This window comes from Azolla caroliniana, unplaced genomic scaffold (assembly GCF_043228905.1).
Source record: "Azolla caroliniana isolate FFs.n. ecotype wild unplaced genomic scaffold, voAzoCaro1.0.p SCAF_12, whole genome shotgun sequence".
Taxonomy (NCBI): Eukaryota; Viridiplantae; Streptophyta; class Polypodiopsida; order Salviniales; family Salviniaceae; genus Azolla; species Azolla caroliniana.
Genome location: NW_028230447.1, coordinates 6,728,609 through 6,737,411, shown reverse-complemented (window position 1 = coordinate 6,737,411; position 8,803 = coordinate 6,728,609).

The window sequence follows — 8,803 nt, the reverse complement described above, 5'->3', positions numbered from 1 at the left end:
TGCCCGTAACATACTCCCCCTCTTTAAAACATTGCACTCTTGCAATGGAAAGTTAGGGAAGTTAGTTCTAAGAGTATTTTCGCGTTCCCATGTGGCATCTTTTATTGATTTATCCATCCATTTTATTTTAAATTCTCGGATTTCTTTAGTACGTAATTTTTTTGTTTTAACATCGAGAATTCTTTTTGATACATGTGGTTTAGAAGATCATTCTTCAGAAGTAACCAGAGTTTCAGTTGTAACTGTATTGTCGCCAGAACCTAGAAGTTCTTTTAGACGACTCACATGAAAGACTGGATGAATTCTGACACCATCGGGAAGAGCGAGACAATAGGCTAATGACCCAATGCGTTTGAGGACTGTACAAAGGTCCACAAAACCGTGGGGCTAACTTAGCGCACTTACCCGTAGACAATGTCTTAGAATTGTGAGGTACACGTAAAAATACCTTTTGTCCAGGGTTGAATACACGAGGTTGCCTATGATGGTCGGCATAAAAACGCGCTCTATCTTGAGCTGTTTTTATATTATCTCATGCAATATGCAACATATCTTGCATATCCCGAAGAAAGTTTTGCGTACTTCGCAACTCATCATGATGTATATTAACATCAATCGGGGCTCGTGGCTGAAAACCATACATCAACATAAAAGGACTATATCCCGTCGACGTATGCTTGGAGCTATTATAAGCAAACTCCAAAATTGGGAGATAACGTTCCCATTTTGTTGGTTTTGCACCAACGTATGCTCGAAGCATGTCCTCAATAATTAACCTAGGTCTGATACCAAATATTAGAGATCTAGGTACTAAAGTAAGCTTAAGATAAGTATAAAGTAATGATAGATAGAAAGGAGAAAGAGAAAGAAGGGTGTCGATCCACCCGACCACCCCCGAGCGAAGGGATCGAGACGGACTCAAGCCTCGATCGGCGTCCCATACCACCGCCGTGGAGCGGGAACAACGATTGGTGGGGATGGATAAAGTCCTAATGTTTGTAAGATCGATCGATCGGAAAGAAAGGATGACGGTGCAAATGGCCTCACCGAGGATTGGGTTGAAGTTGAAAGAGTATGTCGAAGACATGATAAGAGGCAGACAAGAATCTCGTTAGCATCAACATGGTCCATGAGGGGTGATCGATTGAGAATGAATGATGTGGCCAGTCGTACCTGGTGCTGGCACGCTCGTTACAAGAGTTGACCCACCACAAGAGCAGAGTCTCGATGTAGTCAAAAGATGATCAAATGAGGGTAGCTAGGCCTCTTATTTATAGCGATACACAAGGCCCCCAGGCAAGTTCACACTTGACCTAATGGGTTGTCTCAATCCCGAGGATTAAAAGTAATCCTCCCCTTCTTTACACTCTCGTTTAACCCTCACACTTATCCCTGTGTATAGAATACTACAGTAAATTCTCACCACGGGATATTAAATGGTCATGCCCGTAACAGTGTAATCCGCCACCAATATGTCCTTCTGTCGGACATTGCTTCACTTCTGTCGGAGATGCAGCTTCCGGGTTGTAGTGCTCGCGGCGAAAATCTTCTTCAGGTTTCCCCAAGCCTCCTTCAGCGTCTTGGCATCTCGGATGTGGCTCAGCAACTGGTCGTGGTGAGAATTTACCGTAGTATTCTATACACGTGGATAAGTGTGAGGGTTAAACGAGAGTGTAAAGAAGGGGAGGATTACTTTTAATCCTCGGGATTAAGATAACCCATTAGGTCAAGTGTGAACTTGCCTGGGGGCCTTGGGTATCGCTATAAATAAGAGGCCTAGCTACCCTCATTTGATCATCTTTTGACTACATCGAGACTCTGCTCTTGTGGTGGGTCAATTCTTGTAGCGAGCGCGCCAGCACCAGGTACGACTCGACGCCACGACGGTGGTATGGGACGCCGATCGAGGCTCGAGTCCGTCTCGATCCCTTCGCTCGGGGGTGGTCGAGTGGATCGGCACCCTTCTTTCTCTTTCTCCTTTCTATCTATCATTACTGTATCCTTATCTTAAGCTTACTTTAGTACCTAGATCTCTAATATACACGGTCCGGATCAAAGAGATCTGTGACTTGCTAGCCTCTATCAATGTTACCGTAGAGGAAGACGAGATGGTACAAGTTTGTCTTGGGGGCCTGGCGTCTAAGTTCAGAACGTTCCGAACGGCCGTATGTACAAGGGAGAATACACCGTCATTTTTCGACTTACAGTCGATGCTCCTTGTAGAGGAGAACCAAGCCGGTGCGTCAACTAGCGCACCCATTAACAGCTGGATGCTGTACACGGAACTGGATCGGTCTCGTGGGCGTGGTGGATGAGGCGGGTCGGCATGCAATGGAGGCGGCCGGCAAGAGCAAGAACGAAGGCACAGAGAATGTGCCAACAACAGTTCCAGGACTTCCATAGGCAGGGGGAGTCAAGGCGGTGCCGGAGGCCGGCAAGACAAATCTGCAACGGAATGTTGGTATTGTGGCAAAAAGGGCCATAGAGAAAGCGAGTGCTGGAGAAAACGCGCCGATTCGAACAAATCCGGATCCGGCAAGGCCGGCAAGGATGGTCGGCAAAGCTCGCACTACGCGATGGGATCAGGAGGATCCAAGAACGGTAACGAGCTAGCCTTGGTGATGAAGCATGAGGCGAACTCGATGAAGAAGACCACTTCCAAATCGGAGGAAGTGTGGTATGTTGATTCCGGTGCGTCGAACCACATGACGAACCACAAAGAGTGGTTCTCCTTTTTGGAGAAACCGGATCAACCAGGAGTAGTCGAAACCGGAGACGACACTCCTCACCCAATTGTGCACGTCGGAGAAGTCCCTTTGAGCCACATCGGACAAAAGGGGAAGCTGATGAACGTATTACACGTTCCGACGATCACGAAGAACCTGGTGTCGGTCGGACAGATCGTCGGCCAAGGGATGCAGGTGCGGTTTATGCACCTCGGGTGCTTCATCGAGGAAGAGGGCCAGATTATTGCGCAAGGGCGCAGATACGGGAGGATGTTTATCCTCGACAACAATGACGTCGGCACCGCTCTATTTGCAAAAGGACAGAAGGTGAAATCGGACATCGACTTGTGGCACAAGCGGATAGGCCACGTCAATTACCGGAGGCTTCAAGACCTGCAAACGAAACAAGTTGTTTTCGGTTTGCCGAAGTTTACCGGCCGGAAGGCTCAAGTATGTGAAGCTTGCCAAGTCGGGAAGCAACACTGGATTCCATTCCCCACCGAACGTAACCGGAGCCGTAACAAGCTCAACCTTATCCATTCGGATGTGTGGGGACCGGCACAGAATGTTAGTCTTGGCGGGAGTCGATATTTCGTCTCCTTTATCGACAACTATACACAGCACACATGGATCTACCTCATTGAGCGGAAGAGTGAAGTCTTCGAGTGTTTCCGGAGTCTCCAAAGCATGGTGGAACGGGATTCGGAGAGGAAGATCGAATGCCTACGGTCGGATGGCGGAAAAGAGTACTTTTCCGGCCAATTCAACAGTTATCTGCAACAAAAGGGAATTCGGCGAGAGTTCAGTTGCAGATACACACCGCAACAGAACGGTGTCGCCGAAAGGAAGAACCAGTCGCTTATTGATGCAGCAAGGGCAATGCTGGAGGAGAAGAGCATGCCCAAATTCTACTGGGCGGAGGTAGTCCGAACAACTGTCTACATCCAGAACTGGATCGGTGACAAAGTGTCAGCTCACGAGCTGTATTTCGGACGCAAGCCAAATTTGAGACACCTTAAGGTCTTCGGTAGCATTGCATATGTGCATGTACCGGAAGAGAAGCGGAGGAAGCTGGATGCAAAATCGAAAAAATGCATCCTAATCGGCTATGCTCAAGAGCAGAAGGGTTATAAATGTTATCACCCCCGGACAAAGCAGCTCTGAGTTAGTCGAGATGTTGAGTTCGATGAATCGGCATCGTGGTACTCCTGACCGGCTCCGACATCCGAATCCGACCCGGTGCCGGTGGATGAGGCTAGTGAGCCTGAACCGGCCCAGGTAGAGGATGATGAAGCGTGGACTCAGGATAAGAGTCCGGAATCGTTCCGGTTGAGCGGGCCAAATGAGAGACTGAGTCAATCTAACCAGTCCGATGAGGAACCAACGAGTAGTGGAGACTCTGGCGTGCACTCCCCGCGCAAGGAACCGAGGCGACGGCTCACGCGCAAAGAGAAGGGAAAGAAGAAGATGCCGGAATTCAAAACCGGCAACGATGAGTCGGATCAGTGTGCATCCGACTCCGGCAAGGAGAAAGGTGGATCTTCGGCAACGAAGACCGAACCGGCCAAGAAGGGCCTCAAACCGGGTAACAGTGAGTTACATTGGTCCACCCGCCAGAAGGATCCTGTCTAGCGGTACGGGTACAATGAATACATGGTGCATCACTATGCGTACATGACTAAGGTGGCGGAAGTGCGTGAGCCAGAGAGCTACACAGAAGCGGCCAAGGACACAAATTGGCGTGCCGCTGTGGAAGAAGAAATGCGGGTACTTGATGTCAACAAGACATGGGACCTGGTTGACCCACCTCGTCACTGTAAACCGATCGGATGCAAGTGGATATACAAGGTAAAGTACAACGCCGACGGTTAAGTTAACCGGTATAAAGCCCGGTTAGTGGTGAAGGGATACGCGCAGACCCACGAAATCGACTACGACGAGACCTTCGCTCTAGTAGCGAAGATGACGACGGTTCGTGTGGTGCTGGTGGTTGCTGCAGCAAGGGGGTGGCATCTTCACTAGATGGATGTGAAGAATGCGTTTCTTCATGGTGATCTTGAAGAAGAAGTCTTTATGAATCAGCCCCCCGGCTTTGAATCGGAGATGAACAAGTCGGCGGTATGCCGGCTGAAGAAGTCGTTGTACGGCCTGAAGCAAGCTCCTCGAGCTTGGAATGTGAAGATCACGCACCGGTTGCGTAAGATGGGGTTTGTGGCCTACAAAACAGACTCTTCATTGTTCATCCGGCAAGGCTCAGCTGGTCCGGTATGTATCCTACTGTATGTTGATGATCTAGTCATCACCAGACCGGGTGTTCTAGAAATCACATGCGTCAAGTCCCTGTTGTCGGACGCATTTGAGATGAAGGACCCGGGGGACCTTCATTATTTTCTAGGGATCGAGGTGATCCGAACCCCCGACGGCATATTACTCTCACAACGACATTACGTCTTGAATATGCTGTACAAGTTCGGCATGACAGAATACCGGCCTGTCTCCACACCCTTGGACCGGAACCAGAAGCTTTGTCCCAACTCCGGACCGACCTGCAATGAGAAACGGTTCTGACAAATCGTCGGAAGCCTTATTTACTTGACTATCACGCGACCTGACCTCAGCTATCGGTCAGAATGATAAGTCAATTCATGCAGAAGCCGACCGTGGAGCACCTTTAGTGTGCACAACGGATACTACGATATGTAAGCGGCACGAAGGACCGGGGCCTGTTATACCAGCACGGTATACCCGAAGAGCTGGTCGGTTACACAGATGCCGACTGGGCCGGAGATGCATCAGATCGCCGATCAACCTCCGGTTTTATGTTTTCCCTTGGGAGTGCAGCTGTTGCATGGAGCAACAAAAAGCAGCCAACAGTGGCTCTATCAAGCACTGAGGCTGAGTACTGGGGGGCGACCTTTGCAACCTGCGAAGCCATTTGGCTTCGGCGACTGCTGTGAGACTTGTGGATCGAGGTACCAACCCCGATCCCGATTTATTGTGATAACATCAACAACATGCAGCTCGCCAAGAACCCTGTGTTCCATGCTCGCACGAAGCACATAGAAGTGCATATCGTTTTGTGCGTGAGCGGGTCTTGAGCGGTGAAGTTGAACTATGGTATGTTCACACGGATCGGCAAGTTGTCGATATCTTCACCAAGCCGCTCAGATCGAACAAGTTGCAACACTTTACTGACATGCTTGGTGTTCAGCATCTCAACGTGCCACACTTGAGGGGGAGAACGGACAGAGACACCGGAACGGGCAAAGGCAAAGAGACTGCCGATTGCGCCGGTGAGGGAAGAACAGAAGGCGGCAGAGTCAAGAAGGACAGAGCCGACCGAAAGAAGAAGGCCAAGACCCAGACATGCTCCGATGTGGTAATGGGCTTGGAACCAGAAGACGAATCGGGAGCAACCGATTCAAACAAGAGCTAGAACGAATCGGAGACAGTTTCTTGTTATAGTTCTCTCTCTCTCTCATTCTCTCTCTTGTCTCACGTGCACACACACACACACATAGTCCTTCCCCTGTACAGAATCACTCTTGATTCTTTACATGGTATCAGAGCGTGTGGTAGCTTGATCCAAGCCCATTGTTGAGCGGCAAGCTCAACCGGCTACAGATCGGCTGAATAAGCTTAAGCCGGTGAGCAAGACGGATCGGTGAGCCGGGTAGCTGGATCAGAGCGGTAACCGGAAGCCTAGTAGTAGCCTAGACTACTAGGTAATCTTTGTCTCGTAGTTAGTGTCAGATGCTCGTGTGAGCATTGAAGTACATTGTACTTCTGTCAGTCCTTCTAAGGACTTGTATAAATAGTGATGTTGAGCACGTTGTATGTACAGAGAATTTTTTGTAATAGAAGAACCGTTGTCTGCTCTCTCTGTCTGTCCTGTGTACTCATACTTTCTGTGTGTGCTGAGTTCTGTTAATCTATCTCTCTCACACACCCTCTCTATTGCTATCCGGCTCAACCGATATTGATCAAACGTTTCCACACTTTAACGTTTACATGGTATCAGAGCGCGAGGGTTGAGAACCTCAGCAGCTGACATACGCCTTTGAAGAGGAAGCCTAGCACTCGGTAACAACAGACAGAGAGAAGATATGGACAGAGGAATTGACGAGAACTCAATGCTCCTTATGCACAAAGCTCGGCCACAACCGAGATTCTTTTCATACACAAAAAACAGGAAACGAAAATACGACTCAAAGGAGAGGAAGATACACAGGAGGTTTACGTGGAAAACCCAAAGAGGGAAAAACCACGGCAGCCCACAGGCTGCAAACTGTCACTATGTGAGAATGTACAACAGTGAGTTCACTGAGGCAACGACCTCGTGCTCACAGATCTTCGCCACAGGCGGCGATTACAACAGAGGCAACAACCTCTTTCTCTCTCTCTCTCTGTACACTATTACGTGCTCTCTCTTCTTCTTGCACCAACAAAAAAAAACAACAACAACATCTAAAAGTTTGCCCTAAGTCATATTTATACTAATATGACTTTTCGGCTATTTACAAATGTACCCTCGATGGGCTCTCAGAAACATATTTACGAATATGTCTCTTCATCCGGTTCTCACCGGGTTTGTACCATCCTGCTCTCCATAGCCGGGTATTCCTCATCCAGTCTTCACCGGGTCTGTATCATCCGGATCTCCGTAGCCGGGTACTCCTCATCCGGTTCATGCCAGGCCTGCACCATCCGGCTCTCCGTAGCCGAGTACTCCTCATCCGGTTCATACCGGGCCTGCACCATCCGGCTCTCCGTAGCCGAGTACTCCTCATCCGGTTCATACCGGGCCTGCACCATCCGGCTCTCCGTAGCCGAGTACTCCTCATCTGGTTCATACCGGGCCTGCACCATCCGGCTCTCCGTAGCCGAGTACTCCTCATCCGGCTCTCCGTAGCCGAGTTCGTTCATCGGCACTGTTTTTCTCCCTTCCCATCCGGAGGGACCTGTCTCCCAACAAACTCCCCCTTCACTCCGGCATGGGGTGTCATACCAGTCCGATCCTCTTCCGGCATGCGTCCAGCTTGTCGGGTGTCAGCACTTTGGTCAGCATATCTGACCCGTTCTCGGCCGTGTGGACCTTCGTCAGTGCGAACTCCTGGTCATCTACTGTTTCCCGGATCCAGTGATACCTCCGCTGGATATGCTTCGTCCGGGAATGGTAGGCCGCATTCTTAGCAAGGTGGATGGCACTTTGACTGTCGCAGTAGAGCCGGTATTCCTCTTGCCGGATACCGAGCTCTCCGATGAAGTCCTTCATCCATAATATTTCCTTGCCGGCTTCCACAACCGCCATGTACTCCGCCTCTGTGGTTGACAATGCAACCGTCTTCTGCAGCCTCGACTGCCACGAAACAGCTCCCCCTGCATATGTCATCACATGCCCGGATGAAGACCGGCTGGTATCCACATCAGCCGACATGTCCGAATCGGTGAAACCGTCCAATTGAGGTTTTCCGGAGCCGAATTGGAGACACATATTTGAAGTGCCCTTCTAATACCGGAGTATCCATTTGACCGCGTTCCAGTGCTCCTTGCCGGGATTGCGCATAAACCGGCTCACCACTCCGACTGCGTATCCAATGTCCGGTCGGGTACAAACCATTGCGTACATCAAGCTCCCGACGGCAGAGGCATATGGGATCTTCATCATATTTGCCTTCTCTGCTTTCGTCTTCGGACTTTGCTTATCGGATAGCTTGTAGTTTGCCGGAAGTGTCGATCCGACCGGTTTCGCATCTGACATGTTGAACCAGTGAAGCACCTTTGTCACGTACTTCTCCTGTGACAGGCATAATTGCTTCTTTGACCGGTCCCGAATGATGTGCATCCCTAGCATCTGTCTTGCCGGACCCAAGTCTTTCATTGAGAAGGTCCGGTTGAGAGCCTTCTTCAGCATCTATATTTTTACTTGGTCTTGTCCGACGATCACATGTCATCCACGTACAGGAGGAGTATCAGGAAGTCCCCTCCTTCGAACCTCTTCACAAACACGCAGTCATCGGCCTGCGTCTTGTGGTACCCTTGATCGGTCATGAAGGAGTCGAACTTCCGGTACCATT